At 48.0% G+C, this 16,067-nt stretch overlaps 1 protein-coding gene and 1 pseudogene across 3 annotated transcripts in view; one reads left to right on the top strand and one right to left on the bottom strand.

Annotated features, from left to right (window-relative positions):
- Positions 1–16,067, top strand: part of LOC149354717 (uncharacterized) — a 371,296-nt gene that overhangs the window by 278,642 nt on the left and 76,587 nt on the right. The window lies entirely within an intron of this gene.
- Positions 1,331–15,329, bottom strand: LOC149354720 (uncharacterized; annotated as a pseudogene).

Raw genomic sequence — 16,067 nt, 5'->3', positions numbered from 1 at the left:
CACATACAGACAGCGCCTCTCTGTCTGTGTCTTCCTGAAGTACTTGTCTTTTCATGCTGTTCTTGAATATCGCATACCAACTCGCCCTAGCATCAGTCCCAACGATACAAAAGTTACTGTCATTGGAGCGGAGCAAGCCCCATTCTCAACCATTCTACTTGGGAATGGCAGGACATACCGGAAAAAATATTAATAGTGCCACACCCAACAGACGAGCAGTTGGAGGAGTACACAGTTCACAAGTGTACACAGTTTTACGAAGCTGGGCCGGCTCGGGGGCGCGGCCAGCCTACCCTGGTCTCGGCCCTCCGGCAAAGGCCGACTTTGAACCTAACTGGGACCGCAGGCCCTAATCCTGGCCGCGATGCCGAGTACACTCCCCCTATTCACGATTCCGTCCATTCATTCGTAGGCTATTACGGCTATTTGTGTTTATAAGGTCGAGTTCAGTGGCAGCAAAAAAAAAAGATGCAAGACTCAGAAAAAAAGTTGGCTAACGCGCTGGTCAAAAAGATCTTACCATGGAGGGGGCAACAGCCACAAACGCATATGAACACACATGTGTCGCACCAAAATGCACTTACTTTAAGCGTCCTGTAGCATAAATCATTCGCCAAAGCGTCCTGCGTGGCGTCCTCGTTATGTTAATCCTTTCGAGAACCAGCTGAAGTGTTCATCACTGGTCGTACCCTGAGGGTAACCGCTGTAACGTTTTCTACGTCCAATTTTACTGCCTCTACAATCGATATTAGGGACCGTCGCCACCTTCACCTGGAAAGCTGTCAATTTCCATGCAGTGTTCGTGCGGCACCGTCCAGAGCAAAGCATGGAGCATGCTTCAACTGTTTTGTATTCTATCCTGTTCAACTGTACGGCGCGTTCACATTGTTCGAGCTATTTGTTGCACTCAAAAATTTTTAGCGATCATGAAGCTTAAAGGGCAACTCCGGCGATTTTTCAGCCATTTTAAGTTAATGGCTGTTTTGTGTTCCTAAGAACCTCCTGTAATGTGTACTATAGAAGGTTTTCAAAAGCAACCGTAAAATAATTTTTAAACAGCAAAAAACGCAAAACTCGAAACCGAAACCGCAAAACCGAAACCGGGAGGTGCCTCCGTGCGGTGTTGACTGTGACGTCACGAGCGGGTTCGCCGCACTGTGAAGTCCCCGAAGATATCACAACTACCCTGAGCCGCGCTGTCGACATGACTGAAAGCGCGGAGGACAGCTTTTCCGAGACCAGCGAGTCTTTAGAAGACGACTCATTCGACGATTTTGGACTGGACGAGTCGTTTTTCAGGTATGATCCACCGCCGCCCGAGCCAGGCGAGTCACACCACAGGCCGCGTCACCTGCAGCACGGAGGCGGTCTGAACTCGCAGAAGTGATTACTTGAGTCATTTCTCGTGCATACATCTGTGACAGAGTCGTCAGAACAAAAGTTAATGAGATGATCCCGCCGACAGCTGTTCGTGTGGCCAGCGCCGGCCGACCCAGCCTGATGAAAGAATCTGCTGCCGGAACTTTGCCGCGGTGCACAACGTCCTTACAGGGGCATGCATCACCAACAGTCCTCTCTTTGCGAAGCTTTGTCTCGACGGCAAGCTATTGGAAGTGAGTTCACGCCAACTACACTTCTAAAATCCAACATACCGATTCTTCTTGTCGGCCGCGCTTCGTTCAACTGGCCGCTGCTATAGACGGTTGTACTATAATAACGTTGGCACCGAATATGGCTTCAAGCGCCAGTTGAACGAAGCCTTAGCGAGTCCAAAGCTCTCTTTGAAGTACACGCTGTCTTCATAGCAATCTGGCGCGAAATGTTCTGAGCACAAGCGGGAATGCTTCTTCGGAGACCAGTTTACACGGCGGACAGCTCTAACCAACTTGTCGCGAAGGTTCTTATCGCTGGAAACCTACGCTAGATCACGCCCGTTGTCACAGATCAAGAATTTGTGCACCCCACAGCACAACAGAAGTTGCCGTGACCAATCACTCTGGCGTACACATCACATCAGGCACGTTGAGATGGCGCGAAATTGCACAGGTGGTCGAAATAATTCGGGAGAGCTCCGCTACGGACCTCTTTCTTCCTTTCTTCTTTCACTCCTCCCTTACGTCGCGGTTCGGGTGTCCATTACTGCGTCATTTACTTTCCTCAAAACCAATTTTCAGTTTTCCCCTGCACTGCCAGCGCCAGCGCGCGCCCGACCAGCTTGACACGCCGCCCCGCCAGTGACGTCACAGAACAGGGTGGCCTGTAGAAGTTGCTCGATCAGTGGGTGCCGCTCGCGTCGAGGAGCGCTTGCTTTCAAAATTCGCTTGCGGAAAAACTACGCCGGTTTCAGATGCGAAATTTTACATGAGGCATCAGACTATCATGAAGAATGCAGACTTAAAATTTCATTTCAATCGATGCTCATCGAAAAATCGCCGGAGTTGCCCTTTAAATCACGCCTGTAGTGCAACAGCATTCTTCAATGTCCTTCTGGTTATCCGCCGCGTTGTCTCAGAGGTTATGGCACCTCGCTGCTGACCCGAAAGGTGCGGGTTCGATCCCGGCTGTGGCGGTTGAATTTCGATGGAGGCTAAATTCTAGAAGCTCGTGTACTGAGCGATTTCAGTGCACGTTAGAGAACCCCGGGTGGTCGAAATTTCTGGAGCCCTTCAGCGCGGTGTCCCTCATAGCCTGAGCGACTTTCGGACGTTAACCCCCATAAACCACGCCAACTACAGCTCCTTTAACTTCCCTTGTGTCCCAAGTGAGGTTCGCGATGTGTTGGCGTTAGCGATGCCATTGCAGTCGGGCGTCGGTGCGGAGCTCTTCTTGAGTCTTTAAAACTCTCACGTTATTGGGTGGAGAAATTCCGCTCCTGCTAGTAGGCACTCTTGCAGGGGGAGTCTTTGTATATGCATGGCAGCAACTCTCGACGAGTCATACTGCGTCGATGACAGTAATACATGAAAGAAGGAGGCAGGCAATGACAGATAGCAAAGGTGGAATAGTGCTACAGGCAAATATATTTTGGACGAAATTTCCCTAAGAAAAGACTGAAGGTAAGAGGTGGCGATAGTACTGCAGGCCCTTAACGATCGCTGGGATTAAATGACTGGGGCTGTTCGCTGAGATCGGGTTGTACTTGGCATGGGAATAGTTTTGTACGTTAGGCTCATACATCGCCTGCGCTTAACCCAATAAACCGCTCCTGGCAAGTACCCTTCGCTAACTAAGCTGGTGCGTCTAAAGAGTATAGGCGTGCGTGTGATAAATTGCAGGGCATGGCCAACTGGAAATGATATGGCCCGGAACTGAGAGCACCCAAGAACAGTAATTTTGTAGCGAGAGCTACCTACTCTACCCAGTCGAGCATTTCGCCGTGAGCCTGGGAGGCCGATAGTGCGCATGCGCGAAACCAGAGAGGAGCAGCAGGTGCGCGGCGCGTGACGTCAGATTGCGCCGCCACCGCTTCCGCGCGAGGAGCCGCGCCGGCCCGACTACGCCCTCTGGCACCGCGCGTGAATGGGCACGCGCGGCAACCAGAGAAGGGGAGCATGTGCGCGACGCATGAGAAAGCAACCAGTTTAAATACTGTGTAGGCAGTATTGAGAAAGTAAGTGGAAAACCAGCGGAAAGCACGCGTTCATAGGCAGGATAAATACACAGGACAACGCTGGAAACCCAACTGAAATATTCTTTACTTGATGAATCGCCAACAACAGAACAGGGTGCGCATGCCCAAGAGCAATCATAATCGCTATCAAAAAACAAGAACCAAATTGATTAAGCGGCGGGAGATTGCATGTGGCAACCTATGTCCCATTCATGAAACTGTACTCTTTTGCCGTGAACCTGACAGAGCGGTCGCTGTCATATTCATTTCCTAACTGCTTCTAGGATTTGTCATTCAATCTGCGTTTTACCACGGCCGGTGATTGACATTATGGAACAGAGGGGTGCAGTCTTTGCAGTGGCTGCAATGTCTTGGTAGATTTGCTCTGTTGCCTGGCTGCAGCGAAGTTCTGTGCTGCCTCATACGCTCGTTGACGCATTGACCTGTTTGACCTATGTAGGCCGTGCCACAGGACAGTGGAAGCGAGTAAACAACATCGGTTGTGCATTTGGTGAACATGCTCTGGTGCTTGACATTACATTTAATTTTTTTTCGCTATTTTTAGAGGTACGGGAACAAAGTGACGACAGTTTGGTCGGCGCACAGAAGGCAACCGTAACACTGTATTTCATGGCTAAGTTTTTAACGTTATGAGAGACTTTATGCAGGAATGGTATTACAGCAGGTCGATATTCTTCATAAGGCGTTTCACCTTTTTTTTGTACTGTGATTTAAACTTAGTAATCAGTCTCAGCAATATAAATCAGGACGTCCTCAGGGTAGCCCACTGACCTCAGGCGGTCAAGCTGCAATAAGAAACTCTTCTGCATATTGTGTTAACAAGATCTGCGCAGCTCATTACCGAGGCAAAGGTTGGCAATGCCCCTCTTCACACGTTTTGAATGTGAAGAGGGGAGGGCCAGCAGGCTTTTCTTAGTACGCGGAGAGTAGCTCCACCAAACGTGGCTCTCTTCAGAGAAGGTGAGAATCACACTTAAAAACCTAATTGAGGCATCAAGGGGCACCTCATGAGTAAAACACAAGTCAGGACAGGTATCGGTAAAGAAGGTCAAGATGTCATTTGCGGCCGCTTCGACACTGTCACGGGAAGTTAGTTTCAAGAAAATTAAGAAATCGTCTTACATACCTAAACACTTTCACTACTCCATCGTCAGTAAGCTTGTCACGCAACAGATTCTCAAAATGGAATAACAGTATGTCACACAAAATAGAAGCCACACACGAGCCTATTGGAACGCCCTGCTCCCGTATGTACCTGCTTTTTTGTGTTCTGCCACAGTGGAAGAAAGGGAGCAAGTTAAAAGTTCTAAAAAGGAATTCACCGATAGGCCCGAGCTGTTCTGGAAAACCACCGCACCTCGGTTTTCGATGAGATCCCGCACAGTAACTAACAAGTCCTTTTGAGGAACTGAATAGAAGAGATATTCGATGTCCACGGAACAGGCGGAATTCGCACTCTCACTGGTACAGGATAAGTAGTCCATATGTTACGACATGCTCAAACTTTTTTTTTTCCGGACGGTTGTAACAACTGCGAGAAACCGATTCTAAGCTTACATCCGCAGTTCCCGATGACTTATGATTTTTATCTACTAAATATGGGACATGCATGCATACAGAACCCAGCCGAGAATTCTCACAACTAAGTTCGTCAGAGTTCTATCAAGCGTTTCTTCGCGTCTGCAAGGTCGTGCCTTCATTCAGTGCCCCCTAGACAAAGAAGACATCGACTGTCCTGGACAGTGATCCGATGACGAAGTAAGAGTGGGCAGAGAAAACCTAGCCGCCCATAGGGAAAGATGTCCCGACGAAGCTTGCCCATAATACTTTTCGGCAGCTTGTGCACAATAAAATTTTGCACCCTTGAAGGTGTAGCGCTTAAGCTGCACCCTTTCCACGCCCTTATTTTTTCACATTTTTTGGCAAAGAGTGCGCTGAGCACGTTAGCACCTTTAATGCACCGATGGACCCTTAAAAGGGGCGCAGGTGCAAGAGTATTCCAGCTCCTTCGGGTGCAAGGGCGCGTAACGGTGCACGGGTGTTCTTTGACTTGTGGAACAACATTCCGGTAGTTCTATCAAGCGTGCTTTTAAAATGATGAGAGCTATTAGAGCTTTCCACTAAACGACAGCTGCAACCTTTATGCGAGCAGCTATGAATGCGATTTGCGCTGCCATATTGTGATAGTTAAATGAATTATATTAGCTGAAGTGTAAGCGTCACTGACTCAAAATAGATGCTCGCTGAAATTGAGTATATGGCGCCGACCACCAGTGCAAGGTCGGTCGTGTGGACAGGAGGAAATGTTCATGCCTTTTCTATCTAGGGGGCATTGCTTCATTCCTGCGTGCATGTCCCCGCAACGTCACCATGACCTAGCCTGAAGAACTTTGTTCATGTTACGTGAAAGATTGAACGAGCATAACGTTTAAAATGTAGTAGTCGTAACCAATGTCATTTTTTTCACTCGATTTCCTTTTTCTGAGTTATAACAATTTTTATGCGTCATCACAAAAGTTTGCCGGTACCGCGCCTCCTCGCGCAGATCTTACAATTATACGAGTGGCGGCGCATTGGGCCATGTATTCTGTAGCTACAAAAGTAGAAAGGTTTAAAGTTTCGCCATTTAAGGGATGACCGAGTACTGCATGCCGCCTCAAAGATGTAACACCAATGGCGCCACAAGAGCGGGCGCAGCAGTCATGCACGCCCCACTCAAGGTGCTATATTTATACACCGAACGCGCAGTGATATACGACGCCTCATTCCGGCCTTTTAACATTGCCGTTCGGCCTTTTGAACACGTAACCTCTAATTCGCTTGCCTGCGTCCATTGTACACAACGACATCAAATACAATACAATGAGCGAAGACGCAAACCTCCGCCACTGTGCGTGCTTGGCAGAAGCTCCCTAACCCGACTGTAGCTCAACTGGTAGGACTTCTTGGACATAAAAGACATTTCCTCAATCAACACAATAGTATCGCATGCCGTTCACAACTTCTGGCTACATCCAGCCAACGGAGCTGCACATTCTTCAAATTCTGAGGATCATATGAGCTGCTTTGCATTACGATAAGAGGGGGCTCTCGCTTTGCGTTGCGGAAGAAAGGCACTCGCTGAGCAAGGTATGCGTCCCTCTCATCCTTCACTCGCATTCAGCGGTAAAAAATGCCATTAGGTAGCACAGCTTCTTTCTCGTTAGGAAGAACAGTTCGTTGAAGCTGTAAGCTTATAAAGCGCATGCTCACGCAGGCAAAAGGCACAAAGAGCGAAATTATTAATACTGCCGTAAACCATGAAGTCACTGCTTGAAACTATCACGTTCCTTTATAAACAAGAAATAAAAAAAATCGCGCTGTCACATTGAGTCCCCCACCCCTGGGCGAGCTGTTCCCGAGGCGCGCTGTTAGGTCTGAGCGCACGCCGGAGCACAGCATCCAGCACAAGGTCTCGCTGGAAACCACGGCAGCCGACACTCGCCACAGGCTCTCCAAGTACAGCGGCGAGCAGCCTGCCGAGGAGGTCCCCATGCTCCCCTCGCCGAATGCCAGGCACCTGGCGCAGTGGGCATCGGGCCGCAACCGATCAGGCAGCCACCGGCCTCCGATGGCGGCCGCCGGTCCGCCAAGCACACGCTGGTGGCCCGCGTGCACAGCGTGGCCGCACCGAGCGTATTGTCCCGGAGAGGGCCTGCGGATGCATTCGGTGGACACAGTTGAAGCTACACAATGGATGCCCTGTCTAGCATTGCATAGCCAAGATGCGACTTAGTTCTCATTGACAGTGTTACGCTTCCTGAGGGCTAGAAAAACAAAGTATCGTTTTGACTCGTAAGCGAAGCACTTCAACATGAAATACGTAGAAATCCAGGTGAACTTAATTTGTTAAAAGGTGTGAAATTGTATATTAAAAATTTTAGCGATGGAACAGCACTTTTCAGCTAATAGTGGCGCTCGCGTGATCTAAGTCCAAACTAATGGCTTGAAGTTAAATTATTTAGTCTCCGACTCACTGCTTTCGCCGATCTTTGACAGAAACCTGTTTCACCTAAAGTAAAATAAAACACTCCAGAGCCCCGAGTGTGTTTCGAACTCGCGGCAGAGCGAATACATAGCCTCTGTGGGCCATTGCATTCGACCACTACGCCATCGCGGAAGCCGGACGTTCCGCTTCTTTAACTGCCATGCAGTCTCTCACCCACTGTGCTTTGGACATGTTGTCTTCATCAACTTCCATCCGTGAGCATTGCATCTAGAACGCACCGCAATCGCATTTCCCTCTTAAGTTGCGTAAGCTGCAGCATAATTTATCACTGCGCAACCAATACAGCTCCCACTCACCGATTTCGCCGATCCTTGACTCACGCCTGTTCCACCTTTGAAAACCGATCCTCAAACCAATACCGGAACCGATGTGCACCCGATTCGCACACAAAATCTACGTTAAATCGCCCGTATTTTATATGCACTATTTCGATATATGTGCAGCCGTCGTCCAAAATTATTGAGCCAAAGGTATCCGAACCTGAGCTGTGCAGTAAGGCCTTTGGAGTGTCCATAGAAGTTCTATGTTTTCTGTGAAGGTGAGGACAAGAGCTCTTCACACCTTCGAGAAATTCGGAACGCTGGCGATGCATAGCGAAGGACACATCATGGCCCGGAATGAAACCCCGTGGTCTATACACTTTTGACAAAGCCCTGACTGGTTAATTCCTGTGGGAAGTGGTGGCCGAGTACTACACCATCGTACCACTGATTCTTGTGAGAGGGCGTAATTTTGCTCATAGCACAGCGCGTATGTGCATGGCAGTATGTTGCTTTGCCGAGGTCAACAGCACTCAATTCGTCTTTCTTAAATTCCATCAACACCGCGCTATATTTTTTTTAACAAGTAGAAAATTGATGCGGCCCTGAATTTTAACCCCACGCCTCCTGAACTCTGCGCCAATGCCTACGACGTCCGAGTCACAGGTGTCCTACCGAATAGAAGAAATTAAGATATTTATGGCAGAGCTTCTCCTGCAGTGGCCGGCACTGGGCTCAAAATCACGATGAAGATGACACTAAATGATTGTTACTCGTATATTCTTTCTCAAATCTATACAGTCCAAGGGCTTTGCTTCCAAGTCGCGGAACTCCAGGAAGGCTGGAGAGCCCCGCTTAGAGGTCCTATGAATCAGAAGAGAGAGGATGAGAGTTCTCATCAATTTCGTGACGTCTGCCACGATGACGGTGCAAAACGAGCCACACTGTATGACCCAGAAGCAAACCCCTCGGGCTCTATACTTTTGACAAAGGCGGTACCTTGACTACAGCAAGTCAGACGCAAAACCGCATCCTTCATAGCACGTGCCTGCCCACATGTTCAGAGCTCCTTGACCTAGAAAAATTGCACTCAAAAGCGCAAATTTTGAACTCAGTTAGCCCTTTTTCCTTGGTCCTTAATGAGCTCTCATATGTCTATCGACGACAATGCTTGCCGTTGCCGAGGTCTGTGGGCCCCTAAGGCAGCGGGTGCTGCTTGTCGGTGGCGCCCAGCGCGGCCACGCTGGAAGCCATTGGTCGCGACCGAGCATAAGCCCAACCAAGGCGCCGCCGTCGGCGCCCTCGTCGTCAGCATCTTCGGCTAGGGGGCACTTGAAGCGGGAGGCCGCAGAGGCAGAGATAAGCTCGCGAAGCTCTCCACAGGAACTGCGAGAGTAAAAACAACCACGTGTGGCATCTTCCCGCCTAGTGTGAGAACACATTGTCTATCTGCCCGCATGTTATAGATAATCTCGTTTGCAAAGTTTTCGCGGTCATACGAGCGAAAGCCCGTGGCCTCGAGTCAAGTGGAACTTTTCAGATTGCATCGAAAGTGCGGTTCGCAGATACAACTGATGCACAGTTGATGCAAAGGAAAAATGGTTTACAACATACAGGTCATTCATTAGATGATTTTAGCAGCGAGCCTACTTCAAGACGTTATACTTTTCACAATCATACATAGTGCACATATCGCGCCAAAATAATATCTTTATAAATAATGTAGCATAAACACTCGCTATCCATCCATAAATCACAGTCCTTAACTCACAGAAACGAAATGCTTGGACACGAATAACAATTTGTTCTGAAATTCGTTCTAATGGCGGACTCCTCAGGTGACAAAAATCTTTCCGCACTGTTTAGGTGGACATAAATAAGCCTACCTAAACACCAGACCTGCACTTGCATTGTTCAATAAAAAATAAAAACGCTTACTATTCGATATGACTGCTGGCCTCCTCCATTTTCGCGAACGAAGAAGGATTTGCAGTTTTTTGGACGCTGATATTGCAATCTAAAAGACTGCAGGTGCTAGGCTCTATAACAACAACGCTAATGGTGCAGGGAAGAGCCTTTTTGCTTGAGAAGCCGAGCATCACGCTTTATTGGCGTATTCCTTAGCGAGATTATGCAGGGAGTGTTTAGAATAAGAAAGAGACCTTCAAGCACACAAACAAACTCCCCTAGAATATTCATGAAGGTGTGAGCCTAGAGGTACACTTCGGAAATTTCTGCTATTATTTTAAAACTTTTAAATTCGATAATTCCACAATACGGCACGTTGATGCGTGAGTTGACTGCTCATCGTATTGACCTTGGACAATTTATGCCCCCACTAGAATTTTACCTAACACGACCTTTATATAGTTGAAGTCAAAGGTCTAACGGAATCCCGTGTGACCGGGATGGTGCTGGGGCAATGAAAAGAAATGCAAACAAAGCGGAGCGTAGGCATTCAGCCGTTTACATTTCTTTTCATCACGCTTTCACTTCGGGGTTAGCAAAAACATGCTAGTGTCATCCACGATTCCAGGGCGACTTTAACATCTTTTGCTTACCACCCTGGTAAAAGAGTGATAAAGAAAAGTTCGAACAACGCAGCGCATAGGCGCCGCGTTGTTCGCGTTTCTTTCCATCGCGACGGTCCATGACGTAAAGATGGCGCCGACGAAAAAACGTTTTTGTTTGCTCGCAATGAGGCAAAGCGTAGTAGCTCGCTTTCTATATATGGTGCATGAACAAACCCAGGCAACTTGCGTAGATCGCAGGCAAATTTCCATCATTGCGATTACGCACATGCACCGTCGCCTGAATAGACAGTAATTCGAGATAGCGCCGTGGTTTCTTGTTCCTTTCTTGTGCAATTACACACGCCTCTGCCAAATTTATATTGTGTTTGGCAGAATTGGAGTGCTCGGCAGGTGGATCGTGAGCTGCGCGTCGGTTCCTGAATATCCCGTAGTCTTCGTTCGTAGTTTTTCACCACCTTTCGGTCAGTGCCATCTACTTTCGGCCCAACCTTCTTTCAGTTTGATCATTAGGTCCTTGTGCAGCGCAAGGGTACCTTTGTTGGATCTTGTGTGGAGCCTGTAAAATAAGATACTTTCCTAGCGAATACTGATCATGATCTCGTGGTGCTGTTTGCTGTTTTGACTGTGAGAAAGCTCAACTTTATTTACAGGTAGCCGGTTATTGGACTGTTTTCAAAGAGCACCCTAATATGATCCACATTGAATGTGCGAAAGAACTTTTATCAGGTTTTAAACGGTATCAGAGGGCCCTCACTGTCGCTGAAAAATGACCAGACCTTAAGAATTTGCAGTGTTTAGATATTAACATTAGCGTCACGTCAGATGCAGTCGCTTCAATGCATCTACCTCGACCCCGAACGAACCTATTGCCACATAAACCTGTAAGAAATTAAAAAGTCCATCGCATCATTCTGTTTCCTTAGAATGTCTCGCGTAAAGCTGGTACAGGGTAGCTTCAGCAGTCAGGTCAGCAGATTGAAGGAAGCTATGTTAGCGCCTTTAGTTGCGCTTGCTGTTCACTAAGATGAATGGCAAACCACACCAGAAAACGAGGCGTGCCGAACAGATGAAGGAAGAATTCGTTTCCGATAGTACATGACCTACCACAGCTTTAAAAATGCACCTGATGGGTTCGGTTTCCTAGCACCCACACAGTACAGGCACACCCTACGTATTCGGAGTGGCTCAATGTGTGTGCTGTGCCTGTGGGTTTTTCAGCCTAATGCAGGTTGGCCTCGCAGCGTTGAGTGCTATACGGCGTTCGCGAAGTGCGCCTCCGCACTGACCTGTGAAACTCCGCTAAAATGCAGTGAAGTCCACAAAATACGGCTCTTGCAGTGGAAGCCCCTGCTACATAACATTGTGTGTGTGTATTCGTGCCCTTTCTTTTGCCCCGTCTTCGCGCAGTTTTGTTTCGCTCTAACCATGAACCGACTAGCCCAACATCATGTCTTACTTCGATAACATTGATACCCCACCATGCGGACGTCTCGTTTTAAGGACGGCTTCTTGCAATTTGCACTTCCTGAAACAACTGAAGCATGAACCAGGTTCAGTAAGCCAGCATCACGGTATAAGTCTTTGCTTTTTACACGAGATGCTTTGGTTTTCTTGACTATTTTCGTTAGTGGCAAGGGGAGTGCAGAGCGTTGCGGTAGTTGATAAAAGAGTTAAGAACTTTAGGACCTGAGTAATCCTTGTATTCCCTGCGTTGAAAGCTGGGTCGATCCGGCATTGAAATGCTTGCATATACCCCTAGTCAGTACAGTACAGACAACAGCACTGTCTCTACAGATCACAGCAGTTATATATGCCTTTTCATCAACCGCCATTTCTTTGCACGACAGAGTATGTTGGTGCAATCCGGAGGTCAATTGCCGTTTCCCGTTACCGCGCTTACTTTTTATATATTGCATATGATGGGAGGAAGTTTGAAGACTGTACTGCAGCAGCAGTCATCGTGTTCAGCGCATTAGACACTCTGAAAGTATTCAAGGCTCATACAAGCATGCTGCCGAACGTTCTTTTGATTTCCAAAAGAAAACTTAAGCGCTCCTGGTAATGCCAGCTTTAGGCTGTTCAATGCCATGTCAATATACATGGCCGCGTTTTCGGTTCACTTGGTCATGACGCCTGACGTGATGCAAGCAGCGGGTGAGGAAGAAAGTGACCAGTGACAGAAACCACTGATCTAGTCGGGGCGCCGCCGGATTCAGTGCACCTCAGTCACAGGGATCGCAATTTCGTCCGACAGCTACCGCACAGTTTCTCTATCGACACGGGATTAGCGCCGATAACGCTCATTAGTCGCGTGAAACCGGTCGTCGTTCTCAGTCATTCGTCGGCGTCAGCGCCGGACCGGGAGTAGGACATGACACGGAATGCGTCTTTGCAAATAATAGCATGGTGGACGTGTTTCTGCCACGCCCAGTCTGACGCCTTATACCACTTCCTATTTCACCGGGACCAGCGACTAACGACAGGGGACCAGATAAACGGAGAACGAAATGAAACGTTACGAAATGCGGCGCCTGGTTGCGACTGTACTCACCACTCTTTTCCTCGCTCAGCTGTGCATGGCGGGAGAGACACGCCAGCGAAAGGCGCTGGACGGCGATGCGAGTGGAGTTGCGTGTGGACCCCACGCACGCGAGCACGTTGGGCAACATCACCGCAGGGTGCAGCTCGGCTTCGTCCTGAGGCCAAGGATATTCGCGTATGATGTTTCCCGCAGCCCCGGCATTTATGAAAAATGGTGAATACTTGATATACGCATTGGTTCGTTCCCTGCTGCAACTTCGAAGCCAAAACAAAAAAATAAAGCCGTTTAGATAACGATAAAGTAGGGCCCATTTGTTACAGCATATTTTGGCCCCATCTACAATATAGTCCCCAAAAAAGAACCAGACTCTTGCATTTCTTTAGCTGGCATTCTTTTTACACGTTAAAAATAAGATATTCCTAACATGAAAGTTGCTGGCTTCCAAAACGCACTGGTGCTGCCAAAATATCACGCAGCACGCTTCGGCGTTTGAAACTTTCTCACGCGTTCAATAAAAAGGTATCATGGTCTCTTAGATTCTTACACGTGCTCATGATCGGCATGTGTAAACGTATGCAACAAGTACATCGTAAATTTCGCTGTGTACGGCGGAACAAGAGTTTGAACCTCGAAGAGTGCTTCGTAATATCATGCCGGGATTCTACACAGCTATACGAGCTCCCTGACTGTGTACACATTCATTGCCCGAATAAAAATATTCCACGCTTACTTAAGTACCAGTACACGCAACTCTCTCAGGAGCACACATACGTTCATTGCGCAGGAATCTCTAGGACGCATAATGATAGAACCAGTATGAACTCCTCTTACAAAAACCTGACACAAGCGAGCCGCAGGATTTGCGTGGGTGACTCATATTTAGCATGGCTCTCGAAAATACGGCTATACCGAACAAATTTGCGTCTATAAGTGGATAAATGAAAAATAACAGGGATTCATGGATGGGTCTTCATGGTAGTCGCTTATATGAGAAGCCTACAGTTTGCTTGTAAGTCGAACGCAAATGTGCGATACCTACTTTCGGCAGCAGAAGTTTGCGGGACGCGTGATCTCGGGGAAAACAAATTATAGCTCCGCCTCGCGACCTAGTCGCGTGGTATTGTTCCCAGCGGATAGAACATGTAATGTCCCCTCATGTCACGACAAATTTCAGACGATTGCACAGCGTGACTGTGTCAATTTTTCCAGCACGCTAGCATCCCGTAATCTTTTGCGGCCGATAGTATATGTCATACCTTACAAAGGCAAACCAATGTCTAGAACGGCCAGACTGTGTGTTCCACAGCTCCCAAAGCCGGTGCGAATAGGAAGGCAAATAATTACAATAAAATACTATGAGTTTAACTGCACATGCTTAGATTCACACAATTTTTAACCAAGTGTTATCGTTAGGTATCGTGTGTTCAGCCCGAAACATGCCCAGAACGCGTTCTAGGCAAGCGTTTTGCCCTCCGTACATGACATGTCATTTAAGAGCATAGCTGCTCATAGCGCAAGTTATAAAAAATACGTGATTATCGCTAATGGAGGCGACCGAAACCAATCATAGAAAATCCCGTCCCAAAATTCACTGATATTCCTGTCAAGACAGAAACTATGCCAAACGGAATTGTTTTCAGCCATTTTGGTTAGTGGTTTAGCCAAAGAGTGATAGAAATAGCACAAAAAATATATATATTCCCCATGGTCGGAACGAAGAACTATTCATCGTTGGCTGTTCCCAATGCGAAGAGTTCGCCCCAGGTAATTTGCAGCTGTAATGCGTACTGGCGCCCCGTTCCACATAAAGGATCGCATATTTACCGAGAGTATAAAAGATTTAAAAATGCAGCGGAGGCACCATCTACCAGATAGTTTCACCTCATATATAAGCAAATAGTGGTATCCATGACATAAATTTCCGATATGCTTCTTTGAAATCATAGCATAAATCATAGCATGAGGTACAGGCTCTAGGCACCGGCTTGGAAATATTTCCGCAAATCCCAACTTTGAAGCATAAACCGGCTCTTGCGGCTACTCAAGCACTATAGCAGGTGCGTGAATTACGCCGAATGTAGTTACCACCACATATTACTCACGATCACTAGGCGCTTTGTCTCGATTTAAGGGGTCGGAATGGCAGCGCTGAACCTGGCATGGATATAACCTTGAAGGTCACCCGGAGAAGTGTCGCCCGCACGAATGAAAGGTGGGACTCACCTGCGCAGAGCGGGCGCCTACGAACGTGAGCCTCTTGCGCAGCAGAAGCAGGCCCGGCGAGTGCTGCCGCGGCTGGTCCTCCTCGAGACATGCGGACCGCTCCTCGGGGCCCAGGCAGCCCACCACGCGTCCCAGCTCGGTGTTTCATGGGAATCTTGGGATGGCCGCTGCCAAGGACACTAGGAGACGAGCTCAAGATAGCCGCCTTCTGGGGTCAGGTTCAGCGAACGTCTCGACGGAGTTCTGGAAGCGCTGCACGAGCGTTTGCAGCGCTGCGCGTGCCGGAATGCGGTCTCCTTTTTCTTCGACACTTCTTCTTCAGTTCAAGAATACTTCGCTGTTAATTAAACTGGGCTGCTAGAAGCCTGAAACATTTCATCAAAACAGCGAAGATATCGGTTTCACCTTCTATGCGGACAACGTCATCATATGGGCTATATAGGGATCCTTGGCGCAGAAGGAAAGAGCTCTCCAAGCAGTTATAGGTATGGTTGGAGAATCTGCTGAAGAGAGCAGTCTTCAATGCTTCCTGGAGAAATCCGAACTTATCAGGCTACACAGGAAAAATGACAACATGCCGGGAGAGAATGAACTGCACCCAGGAAAAATTTCAGGAAAAAGAGAAGATCAGACTTTTGAGGCAGTGGTTACAAAGCAATCCGAAAGCGGATTATACAGTCAAAACTCAAGGCTACGGTCAACCATATAAAAAGAATGATTAAATGTGTAACCTGGCATCGGAAAGGGGTGTGAGAGGAAGACACCCTTCGCCTAGTCCAAGCCCTAGTCGTAAGCAGGTTTACCTACGGGCCATTGATACCATCATAAT

This window comes from Amblyomma mixtum, chromosome 3 (genome assembly GCF_055824585.1).
Source record: "Amblyomma mixtum isolate Tamu chromosome 3, ASM5582458v1, whole genome shotgun sequence".
Lineage (NCBI taxonomy): Eukaryota > Metazoa > Arthropoda > Arachnida > Ixodida > Ixodidae > Amblyomma > Amblyomma mixtum.
The sequence above is the reverse complement of the archived record's forward strand: the minus strand, read 5'-3'. Positions and strand labels throughout refer to the sequence as shown.